Below are 22,745 nucleotides of genomic sequence, written 5' to 3'. Positions count from 1 at the left end.
ACTTTCCACAATCAAAGGTGACAAAAGGCAAGCAAGAGATATCTTCATTTAAGCAGGGCATGGAAGAATCACTGGGGCATGCATGGGATAGATACAAAAGTCTGCTAAGAAAAACACCCACGCATGGCTTCAAAGAAGAAGAAGTAGTCCTAACTTTCCTTGGAGGTCTTGGTTCACAAACTAAGATGATGCTTCATGCCTCAGCAGGAGGAAACATTAAATGGAAAACTCCAGAGGAAGCAACTGAAATTATTGAAAATATGGCTACTAATGACAACGAACTCAACATTGAAAAAGGAGATTAGTCAGAAGGAGTTGTTACAATCAAATGAGGCTTTGCTTATTCAAAATAGAATTATCTCTCAACAGCTTGAAGAAGTAACTATGAAACTTTCTCAAATACCACAGGAAATACAACAGGTCTCAATGGTTCAAGTGCAACAACAAAAATGGCAGATGCAATTTACTCCAGTTGAGAAAACAACAAAGCTTGAAGAGACTTTCCAAAGATTCTTGAAGACGAATGCGTCTTATTGTCATAATGTGGATGTTGCATTTAAAAAATGGAGGTTTATGTTGAGAGAATAGTTGACGAGATGAAACATGATAATCTCGGAAAGGAGTGTAAAACTGTTGTGACTAGAAGTGGTAGAGTGTTAGAGGAGAGAAAAAGAAAGAGAGAGAAAGAAAATGAGAGTGAGAGTGAAAAAGAAACATGTGAGTGGAAAGAAAGAGTTGAGAGAGAGAAAAAGAAAAAAGAAGAAGAGGAGAGGAGAGAAAAAAAAGAGAGAGAAGAGAGAGAGGAGAGACAGAAAGAAAAAGAGTATGAAAAGCCACTTCCTTATCCAAAGAGTTATTCAAGGAAGGAGAAAGAAAAGCAGTTGGAAAGATTCATGGAATTGTTTAAGAAGTTGGAGATCACTATACCATTCTCTGAAGCATTGCAACAGATGCCAGCATATGCGAAATTTTTGAAGGAACTCCTCACAAAGAAACACAAGTACATTGAGAAGGAAACTATCAATATACAGGGCAACTGCAGTGCAATCATACAGAAACTACCTCCTAAACTTAAAGATCCAGGAAGCTTCACTATTCCATGCACCATAGGAGATGTGAAAGTTGGAAGAGCATTGATTGATTTGGGAGCTAGCATTAATCTAATGCCGCTATCCATGTGCAGAACAATTCAGGGGAAATTAAACCAACCAGAATGGCTCTTCAATTGGCGGACAGGTCTCTTAAGTATCCATATGGAGTGGTTGAAGATGTTCTAGTGAAGGTTGACAAATTTGTATTCCCAGTGGATTTTATTGTGATGGAGATGGAAGGAACTAGTGATGTTCCTCTTATTCTTGGGAGACCTTTTATGAAGACTGCTAGAGTTTTGATTGATGTAGAGAATGGTAAGCTTAAATTGAGAGTTGATGATGAAGAAGTCACTTTTGACGTATCCAAGGCCATGACATATCCAAATGATGACAAAGCATGTTTTCAATTTGATGAACTTGATGAAGTTTGTATGGTGCAAGAAAGGATGGTGCGAAATATTTCTCCATTGGAAAAAACTCTCATTGATGCATGTGAAGATTTAGATGAAGAAGAAGAGAAATTGATTGATGAATGTCTGATGGACTTGGAAACATTGAAAAAGAGTCCAGAGGAAGATCCAATATTTGAAATAATTGATAAGGAAGAAACAGTCAAAACACAGACACCAGAATTAAAAAGATTGCCATCACATCTGAAATATGTGTTTCTAGAAGAAGATGGAACAAAGCCAGTCATCATCAATAACTCTTTATCTCTACAAGAAGAAGAGCAATTGATAGAAATTCTGAAAGCCAACAAAGAAGCAATTGGGTGGTCAATATCAGATCTCAAAGGTATTAGCCCAACTTACTGCATGCACAAAATTTTTATGGAAGAAGATTATAAACCAAGTGCTCAACCACAGAGAAGGTTAAATCCTGTTATGAAGGAGGTTGTCAGAAAAGAAGTGTTGAAACTGTTAGAAGCTGGTATCATCTATCCAATCTCTGACAGTGAATGGGTGAGTCCAGTACAGGTGGTTCCAAAGAAAGGTGGGATGACAGTAATTTATAATGATAAGAATGAACTTATTCCTACTCGGACAGTTACTGGTTGGCGTATGTGCATTGATTACAGGAAGCTGAATAAAGCTACTAGGAAAGATCATTTTCCTCTTCCTTTCATGGATCAGATGCTAGAAAGGTTATCAGGGCAGGCTTTCTATTGTTTTCTAGATGGATATTCTGGATATAATCAAATTGTGGTGGATCCAAAAGACCAGGAGAAGACGGCTTTTACTTGTCCTTTTGGTATCTTTGCGTATAGAAAGATGCCTTTTGGATTATGTAATGCTCCAGCTACGTTTCAGAGGTGTATGCAGGCAATTTTGCGGATCTTTTAGAAAAATGCATTGAAGTATTCATGGATGATTTCTCAGTTTTTGGAAATTCTTTCCAAAGATGTTTGGCTAATTTGAACACTGTCCTCAAAAGATGTGTTCAGACAAATCTTGTTTTGAATTGGGAAAATGTCATTTCATGGTAACTGAAGGAATTGTATTGGGGCATAAAATCTCTGCTAAAGGAATTGAGGTAGACAAAGCTAAAGTAGAAGTCATTGAGAAACTACCTCCACCAACAAATGTAAAGGGGATTAGAAGTTTTCTTGGTCATGCTGGGTTTTATAGAAGATTCATCAAGGATTTCTCAAAAATTGCTAAACCATTGAGTAATCTTTTGATGAAGGATGCACCTTTTGTGATGAATGAAGATTGTTTGAAAGCTTTTGACACATTGAAGAAGAAGTTAGTGTCAGCTCCAGTAATTGTAGCGCCAGATTGGAATCAAAACTTTGAATTAATGTGTGATGCAAGTGATTATGCAATAGGAGTTGTCCTTGGCCAGCGGAAAGAACAAAAGTTTCATCCAATTTATTATGCTAGCAAGGTTCTGAATGATGCTCAATTGAATTATGCTACAACCGAGAAAGAATTTCTTGCTATTGTGTATGCTCTAGAGAAATTTAGACCTTATCTTATTGGGTCCAAGGTAACTGTCTATACAGATCATGCAGCTATCAAATATTTGTTGACAAAACCAGATTCTAAGCCACGTCTGATTAGATGGGTTTTACTATTGCAAGAATTTGATGTAGACATCCGTGATAAGAAAGGAAGTGAAAACTTAATTGCTGATCATTTGTCACGGTTAGTCAACAATGAAGTCACTAGCAAGGAGTCTGAAATCTGGGAATCTTTTTCAGATGAATCACTCATGTATATTCAGCAGAGACCCTGGTTTGCTGATATGGCTAATTTCAAAGCTGCAAGGGTCATGTCGGAAGACTTAACTTGGCAACAAAGAAAGAAATTTTTGCATGATGCCAAGCAGTTTGTTTGGGATGATCCTTATTTGTTCAAAATTGGAGCAGATAATCTTCTGAGGAGATGTGTTACAAATGAAGAAGCAGAAGGAATTCTCTGGCATTGTCATGATTCACCTTATGGAGGACATTTTAATGGAGAAAGAACAGCAGCAAAAGTCCTTCAATCAGGATTTTATTGGCCAACTTTGTTTAAAGATGCTCATAATCATGCTAGAAATTGTGACAAATGTCAAAGAGCATGGACAATCACTAAACGTCATGAGATGCCTTTACAAGGTATTTTAGAGGTTGAGGTTTTTGATTGTTGGGGTATTGACTTTGTTGGACCCTTCCCTCCATCTTTCAATAATGAATATATTCTGGTAGCAGTGGATTATGTGAGTAAATGGGTGGAAGCATTAGCTTGTCCTAAAAATGATGCTAGCACGGTAATTAAATTCCTGAAGAGGCAGATATTCTCACGTTTTGGCACTCCAAGAGTGTTGATCAGTGATGGAGGATCTCATTTTTGCAATTATCAGCTGGAGAAAGTACTCAAACACTATGGAGTAAAACATAAGGTAGCTGCACCTTATCATCCACAAACCAATGGACAAGCTGAGGTATCTAACAGGGAGATAAAAAGGATCCTGGAAAAAACAGTGACTTCATCAAGAAAGGATTGGTCTCTCAAATTGGATGATGCTCTTTGGGCTTATAGGACAGCAATGAAGACGTCTATGGGATTATCACCATTTCAATTAGTCTATGGGAAAGCATGCCATTTGCCAGTAGAATTGGAGCATAAAGCATTATGGACTTTGAAATTCTTGAATTTTGATCCTTATGAAACTCAATGCACACGTAGACGGCAGATTTTGGAGCTTGAAGAAATGCGATTACATGCATATGATTCATCCAAGGCTTACAAAGACAAAATTAAATTTTATCATGACAGAAAGTTGGTGAATAGAGTTTTCAATCCAGGACAACAGGTATTATTGTTCAATTCAAGATTGAAGATATTTCCTGGGAAGCTGAAGTCAAAATGGTCAGGACCATATGTGATAAAAAAAGTGCATCCGCATGGAGCAATTGAAATATTTAATCCAGTTGCTGCTGATCCACAAAGAAGTTGGGTGGTGAATGGTCAACGTCTCAAACCTTATCTAGGGGGAGAGGTGCAACAATTTTCCACAATGATGTTGTTGGTTGATCCTTGAAAGTTTGGGTCAGGCTCGTGACGTTAAACAAGCGCTCACTGGGAGGCAACCCAGTGTTTTGTAAGTATTATTTGTTTTTAGATTAGGGTTTGATGTACTTTATTGGAAACTTGGTTTCTTGTGATTGTTTGCTATTAACTGTGATTGTATGATAAGTAATGCTGAAGGATGCTTATTGATTGATTGATGTTGAGATGATGTGCATTAGAATGCTTATACAGGTGATTCACAAGCTTTGTGAACAAATGCAGGATATCATGATTGTGATTGTGAAATTAAGCAGGATGTGTATGTCAAATGTGAATGAGCTTATATGTGAGATTTTGAGCTCCAGAGTTGTTATTGTTGAATGCTATTACTTTGAAAGCATGAATGATTTTGCCCAGGTTTTCTATGATTGAATCAATTGCTTGTTTTGCATCATATGATCAAGGCCGTTTGTTGGAAACATTTTATTGGCCAAATTCGTAAAAATTAGCCCACTAAAAGAGAACACTTTGTGTTCTATCCTTTGAACCCTTAGCCTTGAACATACAATGAAAACCCTTGATTGAAAATCTTTACCTTGAGTTAAGTAGAAGATCTTGTGTGATATTGTTAAATGTTCAAGTTAGGGGTTGTTGGGAAAACATGAAAAAGGAAAAGCATTGAGCTAAGAGCTAAAAAGTAAGAATATGCAAAGAAAAAGAAGCAAAGCTCAATGCAAAGGCAAAAGAAAGTTGGGAATGAATAAGATGATTGTGTTGTTATGATTCTCTTAACTCAAGGATTTTGTGATCCAGAAAAACCAATTTTCTTGTTAGCCCAGCCACATTATAAGCCATTAAAAAGTCCTTGTGATGATGCATGCTAGTGAATGTTTTTGATTGTGGTAAAATGAAAGGAAAAATTGATTCATGTGACATTGTGATGGTAGAGTGAATGAGTGATTACCTCTTATACACTTGTGTGTGAGTGAAACACTTTACCTAGTGAGGAAATATTCCATTAGCACATGAACATCCATGCTTAATTGATTGGTTATTCATGAAAAAGAGCATTTGTTGGGTATTAACTGATTTTGTGAACACTAAAGCATGTGCACATCTTGATTGAATTCTTGGTCATAAGTTTGATTGAAGTTTTTACTTATCTAAAAAGAGGATTTGTGAATGAAGTGAACCATCATATGAATTGGTTGAAGATAGAGTTACATCTTGTTTGCTTGAGGACAAGCAAAGTTCTAAGTTTGGGGTTGTGATAACAGTTGAAAAACTATTATTTTCATGATTAAAATTGACACTAAAAGCAACCTTTACACTTAGAAACTAGCTTGAAATCATGCTTTTCTTCATATTTTTAGAAATAAGAGAGCTGGACAGGTTTATGCTTGATTTCAGTGTTTTTGTGCAGGTTTTAAGGTGAATTTGGTGAAAGAAGTGAAGAAGGAGAGAGATGAAATCAGAAAAGACAATAAAAAGTGCAAAAGGAGAAGCCAAGGTCACCGCTCAGCGGCAGTTTACCGCTGAGCGGCACTCAGGAGCTTGCGGGAGGTCCGCTGAGGGGCAAAATGGCCGCTGAGGGGAGCAAACAAGTCACGCACTCACCGCTGAGCGGTATTTTATCGCTGAGCGACACTTTAATGGGCTTGGACTTGACTTTTTGTAATTTACGAATGATATATAAACTTTAGGGTTTCCTAGGGTTAGGCATCTTTGGCAGAAACGAAGCAAACACTCTCTCTTCCACCCCTTTGAAGGAGGATCTTGGATGCTGAGGCTTCCTCTTCACCTTTTTAGGGTTTATCCTTTCATTCTTTCATTGTAATTCATCTAGGTTCACCATGAATATGGTGAACTAAACTCTGTATGTTTGTTGGGGAATCAATGTAATCTTGTGAAACTCTCATATATGGAATCTTTTTTACATCTTTTAATTAAGACTTATGCTTTCTTTTCATCATTAGTTAGGGTTTTTCCTCTTTGCATAATGCTTGCATTGTTTAACTCATTCGATGCATGATTATTGGTTTTGTCGATACGGGCACGTACGGGGAAGTCTAGATCCGGGGAATTTCTCCCAATATGATATTGGTTGTCGTTAAGCTCCTGCACTTATGAACTGATCATTAGGAATGCTAGGAATTGTATGAACTCGTGATTAGGGAGAAGCCTTCTAGAAAGGTACTTTAGAGAGTGGCATTAACAATGATGATTTGAATGTTGAATTCCTAAAATATATGAGAGTGGATAAGATGAAATTGACCCCCAACAACATATTCATACATTAATATCATTGAAAGTGTTTATCTTTTGCTTTTTGCCATTGATCAAAACTTCATGCATACATGTTTATTTTCTGTCTTGCATATTAAACTCCAAATATTTCTTCTTTAAGTCTTAGCTAATCAAGAAACCACACAACTAAACTAGGCCGTGAGTCCTTTGGGAAGAACGATACTTGGTCTTACCAAGTTTATTACTTGAACGATTCGGTCACACTTGCCGATTGAAAAACAAGTTTGTGACATCATATTTTGGTGTTCATAAATTTGTCCATCAGAAGCATAATACATCCAAGACTTATGACTATACGAGTGAGCAAGTCTACTTACCTCTTGGAGCTCCACTGGTTGTCGTTAGCTCCGCTAATCCGATGCCTCCTCCTCCGACGTGACTGAAGCGTTACCGGAAACAACCAAACTCACCGTGCTTCTCACTGTTCCCTTTTTTTTTACTGTTGAATTATTTGTGATTCTGTTGGATGAAGGTTGCAATTAGGTGAAGACGGAATCAAGGTTCGTCTATGGTTTGAAGAATACGTTGGCAAAAATGAAGGATGAATCGTGATGGCTAGTGCGAGTATGATGGTCTCTGTTTTTGGTGGTTTTTGATGGTTCCTAGTGAATGCAGGTGGGTAGTGTGAGAAGTGTATGATAGATGATGAAGGCGTTGAGTTGAGGTGGTTACGGGTGAGAGGGGTCAAAGGTTGAGGTTTTTATGGTTACAGTGGGCAGGGGCTAGGAAAAAATGAGTGAATGAAGATGATGGGTGTTGGAGGCAATGGAGAAAAAAAATGTTCAGAGTGATATGCGTGAGGGAGGAAATGACGAGTGGGGGTAGCTACTGGAGAGACGGAAATGCGTGGAACAAAAAAAATGGAGAAGGAAGACGGCGGCTTTCTCCCTCACGCCTGGACGAAGAATGAGCCTATCCTTTTTTGGAGATCAGAGGTGTAGTGGATGATGGGTTTTCTGGCTTTGAGTGTGCTGAAGAAGATGAAAGGGAAAATGAAGATGCACTGATGATGAGGAAGGCGCTTCTCTATGCCATTGAATAGAGGAATCCAGAGTTGTGTGTGTGGTGATGGAGGAAAATAGAGAAAAGGGTCTGAGGTCAATGGTGGATCTGTTGGAGGTGAGAAATTGGGAGTGAAAGGGAAATGTGGTTGGGAGTGGTTACGGACGAGGGGAGCAAACAGGGGCGTCTGTCAGTGTGCGTGGTGCTGCCTCCCCCCGCTCTGTAGTCCTTACCTGCATAAAACCGTTTTCTGTCCCCTCCCCCCTTTAACACACATACACGCGATAAAACATTTATTTATTTTTTATTATTATTTTTCACTAAAGACAAAATGGTACGTTCCAAGCCTTTTCCTTTTCATTTTTTTTTTAAAACTATGTTAATTCAAATTAACCATATTAATTATATTAGAACAAAACTAAAACTAAAAATAAAAGTAAAACAAAGTTAAAAAATGGAAATTATGAAAGGAAAAGTAAAATAAAATAAAATGGAATACTAAAAAGAAAATAAGAATAAAATAAAAGAAAAGGAATGAAAATGACAATGTAAATGAAAACGAGTAAATAATAGAATATAAGACAATAGAATACGATGAAGCCAAAACCAATCCGGACGAAATTTGGTATTGACAATGATTCACAAGCTTTGTGAACAAATGCAGGATATCATGATTGTGATTGTGAAATTAAACAGGATGTGTATGTCAAATGTGAATGAGCTTATATGTGAGGTTTTGAGCTCCAGAGTTGTTATTGATTGAATGCTATTACTTTAGAAACATGAATGATTTTGCCAGGTTTTCTATGATTGAATCAATTGCTTGTTTTGCATCATATGATCAAGGTCGTTTGTTGGAACCTTTTTATTGGCCAAATTCATAAAGCTAGCCCACTAAAAGAGAACACTTTGTGTTCTATCCTTTGAACCCTTAGCCTTGAACATACACTGAAAACCCTTGATTGAAAATCTTTACCTTGAGTTAAGTAGAAGATCTTGTGTGGTATTGTTAAATGTTCAAGTTTGGGGTTGTTGGGAAAACATGAAAAAGGAAAAGCATTGAGCTAAGAGCTAAAAAGTAAGAATATGCAAAGAAAAAAGAAAAAGAAAAGAAAAGAAAAAGAAACAAAGCTCAATGCAAATGAAAGGCAAGTTGGGAAGAATAAGAAAAATGGTGTTGTTATGATTCTCTTAACTCAAGGATTTTGTGATCCAGAAAACCAATTTTCTTGTTAGCCCAGCCACATTATAAGCCATTGAAAAGTCCTGGTGATGATGCATGCTTGTGAATGTTTTTGATTGTGGTAAAATGAAAGGCAAAGTTGATTCATGTGACATTGTGATAGTAGATAATGAGTGATTACCTCTTATACACTTGTGTGTGAGTGAAACACTTTACCTAGTGAGGAAATATTCCATGAACACATGAACATCCATGCTTAATTGATTGATCATTCATGAAAAATAGCATTTGTTGGGATTTAAATGACTTTGTGAACACTAAAGCATGTGCACATCTTGATTGAAATTTTGGTCATAAGTTTGATTGAAGTTTTTACTTATCTTGAAAGGAAGATTTTTGAATGAGTGAACCATCATATGAATTGGTTGAAGATGAAGTTACATTTTGTTTGCTTGAGGACAAGCAAAGTTCTAAGATTGGGGTTGTGGTAATAGTTGAAACACTGTTATTTTCATGCTTAAAATTGATACTAAAAGCAACCTTTATACTTAGAAACTAGCTTGAAATCATGCTTTTATTGATACTTTTAGAAAGAAGAGAGCTGGACAGGTTTATGCTTGATTTCAGTGTTTTTGTGCAGGTTTTAAGGTGAATTTGGTGAAAGAAGTGAAGAAGGAGAGAGATGTAATCAGAAAAGACATCAAAAAGTGCAAAAGGAGAAGCCGAAGTCACCGCTCAGCGGCAGTTTACCGCTGAGCGGCACTCAGGAGCTTACGGGAGATCCACTGAGGGGCAAAATGGCCGCTGAGGGGAAGAAACGAGACACGCACTTACCGCTGAGCGGTATTTTACCGCTGAGCGGTATTTTACCGCTGAGCGGCACTTTTATGGGCTTGGACCTAATTTTTTGTAATTTACGAATAATATATAAGCTTTAGGGTTTCCTAGGGTTAGGTATCCTTGGCAGAAACGAAGCAAACACTCTCTCTTCCACCCCTTTGAAGGAGGATCTTGGATGCTCAGGCTTCCTCTTCACCTTTCTAGGGTTTTATCTTTCATTCTTTCATTGTTATTTATCTAGGTTCACCATGAATATGGTGAACTAAACCTTGTATGTTTGTTGGGGAATCAATGTAATCTTTTGAAGCTCTCATATATGGAATTTGTTTTTACATCTTATATTTAAGATTTATGCTTTCTTTCATCATTAGTTATGGTTTTTCCTCTTTGCTTAATGCTTGCGTTGTTTAACTCATTCGATGCATGATTATTGATTTTGTCGATACGGGAACGTACGGGGAAGTCTAGATCCGGGGAATCTCTCCCAATATTATATTGGTTGTCGTTAAGCTCCTGCACTTGATGAACTAATTATTAGGAATGCTAGGAATCGTATGAACTTGTAATTAGGGAGAAGCCTTCTTGAAAGGTACTTTAGAGAGTGGCATTAACAATGATGATTTGAATGTTGAATTCCTAAAATATATGAGAGTGGATATGATGAAATTGAACCCCAACAACATATTCATACATATATTTCATTGAAAGTGTTTATCTTTTGCTTTTGCCATTGATCAAAACCTCATGCATACATGTTTATTTTCGTCTTGTGCATAATATAATCCAAATATTTCGTCTTTAAGTCTTAGTTAATCAACAAACCACACAACTAAACTAGGCCGTGAGTCCTTTGGGAAGAACGATACTTGGTCTTACCAAGTTTATTACTTGAACGATTCGGTCATATTTGTCGATTGTAAAACAAGTTTGTGACATCATATTTTGGTGATCATAAAGTTGTCCATCAAGTTTTTGGTGCCGTTGCCGGGGACTCGTGGTTTAACTGGTTAATTTGTGTGATTATTGATTATCTTTGACTTGTTTTTGAATTTTTAATTTAAATTTCGAATTTTTATTTTCTGTTTATATTTTTCAGTTTGTATTTTATTTTATATTATTTTATTTTTTGGTTATTATTTTATTTTATTTTATTTTATTTATTTTTCTGTTTTTATTTTTCTGTTTTCTGTTTTTATTTCATCTTCTTATCTCTAATCTTATATCTTCTTTTATATCTTTTTGTGCTAACAATTGTTTTTAGGGTTTTGTGCCTAATGTCTGCAGAATGCAATTTGGTCAAGAATTTAACTACATGGGCACTCAATTCTACCAAAGTAATCTCAACCACTGGCGGAAGGGGATGAAGTGGACGAAGCTGACGAAGTTGACGAAGTGGAGGAAGTGGAGGTAGTGGATGATGTAAGATCGTTGAAAATATTTGTAAGTCAGATACTAGATAAAAAAAAAAGTAACTAGTGAATAGTAAATTGTGAATAGTAAAAAGTGAATAGTAAAAAAAAATTATTTTGGGAAAGGATAAGTGTTCCACGTAGCTTTGAGATCAGAATTCATCAATTTGCAAATAAAAAATTATTTTTGTAATAGTAAAATGAATAAAAAAATGAATAGTTAAAATGAATAGTAAAAATGAATAGTAAATTTTTTTGCTATAAATAGCCAAGGGGGGAGGCTGAAAAGTTAAACCAAAGAACTTAGAAAAATTTTGAGAGAAGAGAGTTGGAAGAATTTCTAATTGCAAAGGGGATATTCTATAAGTTTTCAGAGAACGAGGAAATTAAGTCTGTAATAGAGGTAAGGGAAGCCACTCTTATACTTTGCTTTTCTCTAATCCTAAATCTTGAATATGTAGTATTTTGTTGCTGTATGGTCTTGAATTTTGAATGAGAACATTTATTTGTTTCTTTTGTATTTTTGGAAGGACGAGAAGTTGTCTAACCGGCTCTGCCAGATTCAACTTCTTGTTTCCCCAAAGCTTTGGTTGTTTCTTATATCTTTATATTGTATTTTTGGAAGGACGAGAAGTTGTCTAACTGGCTCTGCCAGATTCAACTTCTTGTTTCCCCACACCTTTTATTTCTTATTTATATTGTATTTTTGGAAGGATGAGAAGTTGTCTAACCGGCTCTGCCAGATTCAACTTCTTGTTTCCCCACACCTTTTATTTCTTAGTTATATTGTATTTTTGGAAGGATGAGAAGTTGTCTAACCGGCTCTGCCAGATTCAACTTCTTGTTTCCCCACACCTTTTATTTCTTATTTATATTGTATTTTTGGAAGGATGAGAAGTTGTCTAACCGGCTCTGCCAGATTTAACTTCTTGTTTCCCCAAAAATTTTATTGTTTTATCTATTTTTTTTATTGCATCTTTCTGGAAGGATGAGAAGTTGTCTAACCGGCTCTGCCAGATTCAACTTCTTGTTTCCCCTGAATTTTTATATTAATATTATTTTGATGGTAATGAGAGCTAAATATTTTTGTATGAATTTATTTTATAAAATATTTGCATATGAATGTTGAACTGGTGTGCTCTTGTGAAACTATTTTATGACTTTTATTATATTGGGTGTGATAACTGAAACTGTGAAATTGTACATGTTGTGATATGATGAATTTAATCTGTTTTGAATGAGTTTGTTGGCTGAAATTGATCTTGTTGGAAGGTCTGGAGTAAGGGTTCTGTAATAGCTTGTATATGGGTATTAAATAGATGTACAGATATTGTTTGAGGTTGCTGTGTGAGGAAGTGAAAATATTAAAATTTGGCATTTCAAATTTAGAGCATAAGAGAACATGGTGGATAATTTAAATAAATCAATTGTTAATTATTGAGGGCCTTTCCTTGTTGGTAGGATAGAGGAACCTTAAAAACCTGAGTTGGCACATCCCTGATCATAGAGCAGCCCTGGCCTGGTCCAGTCAGTTGTGACTAGTCATATGTGCTGGCGTCGAAGGTGAGTTTGATGCGTTCAGACATCTGGGTCCTCTCCGGTGACCAATTGGGGTAAAGAAAAATCTCTACTAGGATGAAAATAAAATAAAACAAGTTGATTGTAGATGCATAATATTATCATGGTAAAAACTTCATATATATATTTTATTTATCATTACATTGAGCCCAGACTTTAATATGTAGTTCCTAAGATATGTTGATGTATTTTGGCTGATATATGATCTTTGATTGGTGAAAATATGTTGAGTTATACTCATTATGGGCAAATTGAGTTTATAATATGAAGTATGATATCTGACAATATGCTTAATTTATTGACACCAAAACGGGTTATTGTGAATTTATGAACATGATTGAGTTAGGTGGATAAAAAGGGTATGAATTGTGGATTTTATGAAATGTTGGAGTGGATATGAGAAATCATTACTTATGAAATGATGTTTACTACTGGAGTAGTATGTTCGAGTTATACCATGAGAGCTTGATATGAGCAAAGTAACACCAGAGGTTTATGAAAGCAGGCAGAAAGTGGTCTGACCATAAGGCTTTGACATAAATATATGGTTCATAAGTTTTATAGAAGTAGGCAGAGAGAGGTCTGACCATAAGGCTTCAGAAAGTAAGACCTAGTATATAGGTGAGGCTTAAGGAAGCAGGCAGAGAGCGGTCTGACCATAAGGCTTCGTGAGTAAGCATGGTACACTTGTAAGGTTTATGGAAATGAGAAAGATGATTTTGATAATGATGAATTAATGACATCGGAATAATGATATTTTATCAATTGTAGAAATACATGATTGGAATATTTTTATTACAAGTTTAATGATTTTATGATATGGTTGGCTTACCCTTATTTGTTTGTACTATGATCATATAACTCATGTTATATGTGAATAGATAATGTTGCAGATGCGGTTGAAAAAGCTTAGAGATGAGAGAGATGCGGGGAAAAACTTTCAGGGATTTTTGTAAAAAGAATAAATTTGTATTGGGAAAATTATGTTGTGTAAGACTTATAAGTTGAAATTTCAAATTTATGTTAAGTGGTGAAGACTATATTATTTAAAGTTTGTAAGTTTGGTATTGTACTTTGGAGTAATCGAAATAAAGTTTGATTGTTTATATGAGATATCAAATTAATTTAGTCTCTACTATCAGTAATACCCTTTTATTATATTTGGATGTTACAGACGAAGTGGACAAAGTCTACGAGGTGGAGGAAGTGGAGGAAATGCAGGAAGTGGACGAAGTGGAGGAAGTTGAGGAAGTGGAGGAAGTGAAGGAAGTGGAGGAGTGGACGACGTGGACGAAGTGGACGAAATCGACGAAGTTGACGAAGGTGAGGAAGTGGAGGAAGTAGAGGAAGTGGACGAAGTGGAGGAAGTGGACGAAGTCGACAGTGTGGACGAAGTGGAGGAAGTCAAGGAAGTGGAGGAAGTGTACGAAGTGGAGGAAATGGACGAAGTTGACGGAGTTGAGTGATGAGTCAATATTTTCTCGATTTCACTTAGCTTATTGTGCTAGGTTTAATCAGGGAATTGTGCTTGAATGTCTAGTATTTTCCCATTTTTTCTAATTGTGCTTAATTTGATCAGAAATTCTTATTTTAATTAATTTGAATTATTTAAGCTAATTATTTGCATCATTGATTGCAAGAAAAAATTTGGAGATACATTTTGGGACATTTGGAAGAATGCAAATAATTCAAGACTCTCCACAAAAAGAAGTTTGCAAGAAGAAGGGCATTACGGTGATATCACTCTTTGGGCTTATGAGAAAGGGGTGCTTCATTATTGAAAAGGTGGTGACGTCCAACATTTTTCTGCCACCACGGCCTGCATACACGCTGTCCAGCGTTGGAAGGAGTTACGAAAAGAAGAAAAGCACGTGAATGGGGCACTCATTTTTCTGGAATTTAAGAGGTGCACGAAGAAGCCACGTTGGAAGCAAGGAATCCAACAGCTTGAGGAAAGGATGCGGCTGTCCAACGAGGCCCATGAGCTTGGAGGGAGCGTCCGGCCTGCACGCATCCAGCAAAAGGGGGAGAGGGTAGCATCCAAGGAGGGAGGTCGAGCATGGATGGGGGATAGAGTGGTGTCTCGGCCGAGGGGCGTGACCCAGCCGCCACTTGTTACTTGTTTATTTTCTCTTGACTTTTGAACACTATTTTTGGAATGGAATGAATGAAGAGCTGACGTTTATTCTTTATGCTAGATTCTCATTGCATTTTTCATTTGGTTTTGTCCACAGAAGAGCAAGGAGCTGGCACATGCGGTTCTTAGATGGCAAGCAGCTGTCACTTTCAGGCTGCACGATGTCACGGCAGGGGAGAATTGAAGCAGCAAGGAGCAGTGGTGTGCACAAGCTGAAGCGGTCATTCCATTTGGAGAGCAGTAGCAGAACGCGCAAGGGTCGCCACCTGGGGAAAGGCCTGATTCAAGAAGGAGCTGGAGAAGGGCAGTGGTGTCACGTCTCGGTTTTTCCAGCAACACGCTGATTCAAGAAGTGGAGTGGTGCACGGGAATTTGAGCTGGAAAGATGCATTTTATATTCTATATATTAAATTGCCTTCAGCATTGTTTTCTTCATTTCATTTCCAACCGTGCACTTCCTTTTTTCTAGCAAATGTTGCTGCTTTTATTCTAAGTGTCACGTCCCATTAATGTCCATGTTGAGTCACCTAGCTGCTTACATCAATGCACATGCCACGCAACTCAATGCATTAAAAATCCACTGAGAACGAGCCCTGCATGCACGCCACTTGTCAAAGTGGAAGTTTCTGAAGTGAATGGTGGGGTGCAGGTGTCAACCAGGGGGACGTCCGTTCGTCTGAAAGTGGGAATTTGAACAAAAGTGATTTTTTTTGAAAATTTCCCCACTCTCGTGCGTGCACCTCCTCCCCTTCCAAACTCAGAATTTTCATTTCCTCCTCCATCTCTCTAGAACCTTTCTTCTTCTCTCTTCTGCAACTCACCATCCTCTTCTCCGATCACATTTCAGAAAACGCAGAAATCTTCCCTGCACCGAGAGCTCCATATTGAATCGAACAACTTACAGTTCTGGTAAGTTTCACTAGGACGCTCGTTTCTGGAGTTCCTGCAAACTGTATTCAGTTGCATGCAATGGTGTAGACTAAGCCCTTCATTTTCTTTTGGTTAGTTTAGTTGGAGAGCTTAAGAGAAACGTTGAGAGAGCCTCATTTAGACGAATCAAGATCCACTCATTTTAGGGCGATCACTACAAATCCGGGTAAGGGAAGCTTATTAAGTTTAATTCATGTAATTTAATGTGATGTATGAATGTACTGGGAATTACATGTTTTGTACTGTATGAGCGTTCTGAAAATCTGTATGCAGTATGATGTTTAATATTTGATTTTTTGAGTATGTGGGTATGATTAGAATTGATGCGTGGAAATGATGAAATATTCTATGGTTTGATTAAATTGAAAATAAGCTGTATGATGAGATGATGCATGAAAATGTATGGATTTGTGCTATGATATGAGTAAATTGATGTATGAAAGTTTATACTGGAAAATGGGTATACTGCAAGTTGAGTTTGAATATCTAAGTCTATGAAAATGAACGTTCGTTATCGAAACGGTCTTTGACCGTTCGGTATTCTCTGAGTCATTTTTGAAATAGCTGAACCCTTTCATTTGGAAATGATTCTATGGGAGGACGAACGCCCTCTTATACATAACTTTACGTTTGAGCGTTCGGCCAAACGTACACCTCATGAGTGTTGTGTGAGAAATTGAGAAGCTTGAAAATCTACCTTTGTACACTTAGTCAAATTGTTAAAACATAAACTTTAAGTATTCCATCTTATGTAAATTCCAAATTTCTAAAATTTTGAATCAGTGCATAAGTCTAGACTCAAAAGCGTACGTCCTAAGTGGCGCTCGGTCTTATACCGAACGCTCGTCCTAAAAGTGTAAATGATAAGTAGCGCTCGGTCCTATACCGAACACTCGTTCTTTCCGTAATCGCCAACGAGCGGAAATAGCGTTCGTCTTGAATTTTCATAACGTTCGTCCTGAATTGTAATAGCGTTCGTCCATAAACTCAAAATCACGTTCGTCCTAAACTTCAATAAATTTGCGTACCGCGTTCGGTCATTTACTGGCAAGCGGTTATTCCAACTAAATGGTACTTAGTACATTTAGTACTCGTATTTTTATCTTTGTTCAGTTGAAGTGAATCTGAAATCTTGAATCATTCTAAGTATAAATTAAATTGTTCTAGAATCAGTTCATTTAACTGATTCAAATTTTAATAACGTTCGTCATGAAAGATGAGTCAACTTTATCCCTTCGGAAAAGAAGTTCCTTCCGTCTCGTTCTTGATGTTCGTCCTCGTTATGATGGGGAGTGAACGTTCGCCTTTTTATGCAAGTGAAACAAAGAATGAAAATGTATTTAAGAGAAAGAATTAAGATGTGCGAACACTATGAGAACTGAAGTTGTGATTGTGGATCTTGAACGAGCGTTCCAGGGTGGAACGACTCTTGAATGGAAATTGAGATTTGTAAGTATGAACGTGGTAAGCTTAGATGGTGGTTCATCCTGATATTCCGTGAGTGCTCGTTCTCAAGTAGAGAGGAGTATGTCATGTGTGGGAATGGCAGGAGGTCTAGTCCATAACTGTAACTTGGACAGAACAGACTAACCTCAGGTGGTGACTGATGAGCATTCCAGTTAACCCACCTGTGTGCACGAACGCCTTAGCTACACAGGATTCATACAGTCCGGACGGTCGGTCTAGTATCAGGATTTGGATGGAATTAATGTATGAATTGAATGTATATGTTGTGAATTTACTTGCTGAATTTGATAAGTATGAAATATATGTTTGACTTGAATTAAATTCAATAAGCTTACCCTTGCACTTTCCTTGCGTTGTCTGTATATGTATATCCGTCTTGTCCTTGCAATGATCATCCGTGTGGATGTGAGCAGAAGGAGATGCTTCATTGGAGCAAACTCTTGAAGAGGAAATCATAGCTGAGGAGAATCTCGTAGAGGTTGAGGTGAAGGTCGAACAGTGAGGCGTTCGGTTAGTTTAGTATTTGTAGTTAGGAGAGCGAGCGGTTGTGAGCGAGCGCTCCTTTTGATTGTGTAAATATTTGGACGTTCGAAAATGATTTTGTAAACCGTTCGTCCTTATTTTTTTGTGAACGCTCGTTGAATTATATATGTAAGGCCGTTCGGTTATTTATGAACTCTGCTTCCTTTACTTTCAAAACTGTTTTGCAATATTGATACATGTGATTATTCTAAGTATATAGTTGATGACTGTATAATTTTGGGATGTTACACTAAGTCCCATGCATTTAAAACATTATTCCCTCTTATATGTGCAATTAATTTGTAAATGACGCTTTCCAACTTAGGCGTTTACTGATTCCTCTATTGCATTCAATTGGATTCGCGTTGAGATTAAAATTTCATTTTACAGCTGCATTATGTGCATTTGATGTTCTAGTTTAAGTGTCGCATTTGAATAGCTTGAATTGTGTTTGCATATTTATCTGTTACGGTGTTCAGTTTAATGTGTTCATGCATTTTAATGCTTTCAATTATGTTCGGTCGTGTTTAATTTCCAGTTTTAATTTAGTTCGTTTCAAATCACAAAAACACTTTCAAAACTCCCCACTACGGTTTGACCTAAGTCTCGAATCACATTTGGTCCTTCAGAGACGACCTAGGAGTCACTTCCTAGCACTATACTGCATTCTTTAATGTACATCAAATTTGATGGGCCGCTACAGCCGTATCATTGAGGAAGTGAAGGAAGTGAAGGAAGTGGAGGCAATGGAGTAAGTGGATGAAGTTGATGAAGTGGACGAAGTTGAGGAAGTGGAGGATGTGGAGGAAGTGGAGGAAGTGGAGGAAATGGACGAAGTGGACGAAGTGAACGAAGTGGACGAAGTGGACAAATTGGACGAAGTTGAGGAAGTGGACGAAGTTGAGGAAGTTGAGGAAGTTGAGGAAGTGGAGAAGTGGAGGAAGTGGAGGAAGTGGAGCAAGTGAAGCAAGTGGACGAAGCAGACAAAGTTGAGGAAGTTGAGGAAGTGGACGAAGTTGAGGAAGTGGAGGAAGTGGAGGAATTGGAGGAAGTGGAGGAAGTGGAGGATGTGGACGAAGTGGAGGAAGTGGACGAAGTTGAGGAAGTTGAAGAATTGGACGAAGTGGAGGAAGTGGCCGAAATTGACGAAGTGGACGAAATGGAAGAAGTGGAGGAAGTGGAGGAGGTGGAAGAAGTGGACGAAGTTGAGGAATGGACGAAGTTCACGAAGTTGAGGAAGTGGAAGAAGTGAACGAAGTAAACGAAGTGGCGAAAGGGGACGAAGTGGAGGAAGTGGATGAAGTGGAGGAAGTTGACGAAGTTGACGAAGTGGACGAGGTTGAGGAAATTGAGAAAGTTGAGGAAGTGGACGAAGTGGACGAAATTGAGGAAGTGGACGAAGTGGACCAAGTTGACGAAGTTGAGGAAGTGAAGGAAGTGGACGAAGTGGACGAAGTGGAAGAAATGAAGGAAGTGCGGGAAGTGGAGGAAGTGGAGGAAGTTAATGAAGTGGACGAAGTAGAAGAAGTGGACAAAGTGTACGAAGTTGAGGAAGTTGAGGAAGTGGAGGAAAATGAGGAAGAGGAGGAAGTGCACGAAGTTGAGGAAGTGAAGGAAGTGGAGGAAGTGGAGAATGTGGAAGAAGTGGCCAAATTTGAGGAAGTTGAGGAGGTGGACGAAGTTGACGAAGTGGACGAAGTTGACGAAGTTGAGGAAGTGGAGGAAGTGGAGTAAGTGGAGTAAGTGAACGAAGTGGACGAAGTGGACGAAGTTGAGGAAATGGACAAAGTGGAAGAAGTGGAGGAAGTGCAGTAAGTGGAGTAAGTGAACGAAGTGGACGAAGTGGACGAAGTGGACGAAGTTGAGGAAATGGACGAAGTGGAAGAAGTTGAGAAAGTGGAGGAAGTGGAGGAAATGGAGGAAGTGGACGACGTGGACGAAGTTGAGGAAGGGGAGGAAGTAGGCGAAGTTGAGGAGGTGAAGGAAGTGGAGGAAGTGGACGAAGTTGACGAAGTGGAGGAAATGGCCGAAGTTGACGAAGTCTACGAAGTGGACGAAGTAGAGGAAGTGGAGGTAGTGAAGCAAGTTGAGGAAATGGAGGAAGTGGACGAAGTGCACGAAGTTTACGAAGTTGAGGAAGTGGACGAAATTGACGAGGTGGAGGAAATGGACGATGTTGACGAAGTGGTGGAAGTTGAGGATGTGGACGAAGGGGAAGAAGTTGACAAAGTAGAGGAAGTGGAGGAAGTGGAGGAGATGGAGGAAGTGGACAAAGTTGAGGAAGTGGATAAAGTTGACGAAGTGGAGTAAGTGGACGAAGTTGAGGAAGTGGACGAAGTTTACCAAGTCTACGAAGTGGACGAATTAGAGGAAATAGAGGAAGTGGAGGAAGTAGAGGAAGTGGAGGAAATGGTGGAAGTGGACGAAGCGGACAACGTAGAGGATGTAGAGGTAGTGGAGGAAGTGGACGAAGCATACGAAGTGGACGAAGTGAACGAAGTGAACGAAGTGAACGAAGTGAACGAAGTGGAGGAAGTTGACAAAGTTGACGAAGTTGAGGAAGCAAACCAAGTTGACGAAGTTGAGGAGGTGAAGGAAGTGGAGGCAGTGGAGGAAGTGGAGGAAGTAGACGAAATTGACGAAGCGGACGAAGTGGAGGAAGTTGACGCAGTTTACGAAGTGGACGAAGTTGACGAAGTGTATGAAGTGGAAGTAGAGGAAGTGGAGGTAGTGGAGGAAGTGGAGGAAGTGGAGGAGGTGGAGGAAGTCGAGTAAGTGGAGTAAGTGGACGAAGTGGACGAAGTGGACGAAGGGACGAAGTGGACGAGGTTGAGGAAGTGGAAGAAATGGAGTAAGTGGACGAAGTGGACAAAGTTGATCAAGTTGAGGAAGTGGACGAAGTGGACGAAGTTGACGAGGTGAAGGAAGTAGAGGAAGTGGAGGAAGTGGAGGATGTGGAGGATGTGGAGGAAGTGGAGGAAGTGGAAGAAGTGGAGGAAGTTGACGAAGTAGAGGAACTAGAGGAAGTGGAGGAAGTGGTGTAAGTGGAGTAAGTGAACGAAGTGGGCAAAGTTGACGAAGTTGAGGAACTGGAGGAAGTGAACGAAGTGGAAGAAGTTTGGAAAGTAGAGGAAGTGGAGGAAGTGGAGGAAATTGAGGAAGTGGACGATGTGGACAAAGTTGAGGAAGTGGGGGATGTAACACCCCAAATAATTTAAAGGGTATTACTGGTAGTAAAGACTAAATTAATTTGATATCTGATATAAACTATCAAACTTTATTTCAATTATTCCAAAGTACAATTCCAAGCTTACAAACTTTAAACAATATAGTCTTCACCACTTAACATAAATTCGAAATTAAACTTATAAGTCTTACACAATATATTTTTCCAATGCAAATATATTCTCTTTTTTTAGAAAAATCCCTAAAATTTTTTTTCCCGCATCTCTCTCATCATCTCTAAGCTTTTTCAACCGCATTTGCAACATTTTCTGCTCACATATAAGATGAGTTATATGATCATAGCATAAACAAATAAGGGTAAGCCAACCATATCATAGAATCATTAAACTTACTTATAATATAAATGTTTCAATCATGTATTTCTGCAATTTATAAATACCATTATCCCGATGTCATTAATTCATTTTTTTTTCTTCATTCTTCAAAATCATCTTTCTCATTTTCATAAACCTTACAAGTATACCATGCTTACTCACGAAGCCTTATGGTCAGACCGCTCTCTGCCTGCTTCCTTAAGCCTTACCTATATATTATGTCTTACTTTTTGAAGCCTTATGGTCAGACCTCTCTCTACCTGCTTCCTTAAGCCTTACCTGTATACTATGTCTTACTTTCTGAAGTCTTATGGTCAGACCACTTTCTGTCTGCTTTCATAAAACTTATGAATCATATGTTTATGTCAAAGCCTTATGGTCAGAGCACTTTCTGCCTGCTTTCATAAAACTTACGAATCATATGTTTATGTCAAAGCCTTATGGTCAGACCACTTTTTGCCTGCTTTCATAAAACTAGGGTGTTACTTTGCTCATATCAAGCTCTCATGGTATAAACCGAACATACTACTCCTAGTAGTAAACATCATTTCATAAGTAATGATTTCTTATATCCACTCCAACATTTCATAAAATCAACAATTCATACCGTCTTATCCACCTAACTTAATCATGTTCATTCTTTAATCATAAATTGACAATAACCCGTTTTAGTGTCAATAAATTAAACATATTGTCAGATATCATACTTCATATTATACACTCATTTTTCCCATAACGAGTATAACTCAACATATTTTCACCAATCAAAGGTCATAGATCAGTGAAAATACATCCACATATCTTAGGAACTACATATTAAAGTTTGGGCTCAATGTAACGGTAAATGAAATATATATGTAGTTTTTACCATGATAACTTAAGAACAAAAATATAGTGTTCATCATACTTTTCAAAATTTCGAAATTTAGTTCTCAACACATAGACTTCTAATTACAAATCCGAACAGTCAAATTATAGTAATATATCTTAGGAATCATATATCAAATTTTCAGGTTGATCCAACGGTCATATAGAATAGAATCTATATTTTACCGAGAGTACTCATCAACACAATAACAGGGGTAATTAATTTACTCAAACATGAAGAACTTATTTCTCCAAGTACAGACTATTAATTAATGATCCGAACGGTCAAAGTGAAGAAATAGGTCTTAGGATTCATATATTAAAATTTTAGCTAAATCCAATGGTAAAAACAATT

At 37.9% G+C, this 22,745-nt stretch overlaps 1 long non-coding RNA gene across 2 annotated transcripts; it reads left to right on the top strand.

Annotated features, from left to right (window-relative positions):
• Positions 1 to 15,783: 15,783 nt before the first annotated feature.
• LOC148196518 (uncharacterized) lies at positions 15,784 to 17,928 on the top strand. 2 transcript variants are annotated; one of them, XR_015780748.1, is made up of 3 exons: positions 15,784 to 15,953; positions 16,056 to 16,140; positions 17,855 to 17,928. It is a non-coding gene; the product is annotated as an uncharacterized LOC148196518 (long non-coding RNA). The 2 variants fall into 2 exon arrangements; XR_015780747.1 differs by having other exon boundaries at positions 16,051 to 16,140.
• Positions 17,929 to 22,745: the final 4,817 nt, after the last annotated feature.

This window comes from Vigna umbellata, chromosome 7, assembly GCF_029865625.1.
Source record: "Vigna umbellata cultivar VRB3 chromosome 7, Vumbellata_1.0, whole genome shotgun sequence".
NCBI classification, from domain to species: Eukaryota; Viridiplantae; Streptophyta; class Magnoliopsida; order Fabales; family Fabaceae; genus Vigna; species Vigna umbellata.
This window is presented reverse-complemented; position numbering and strand designations above follow the sequence as displayed.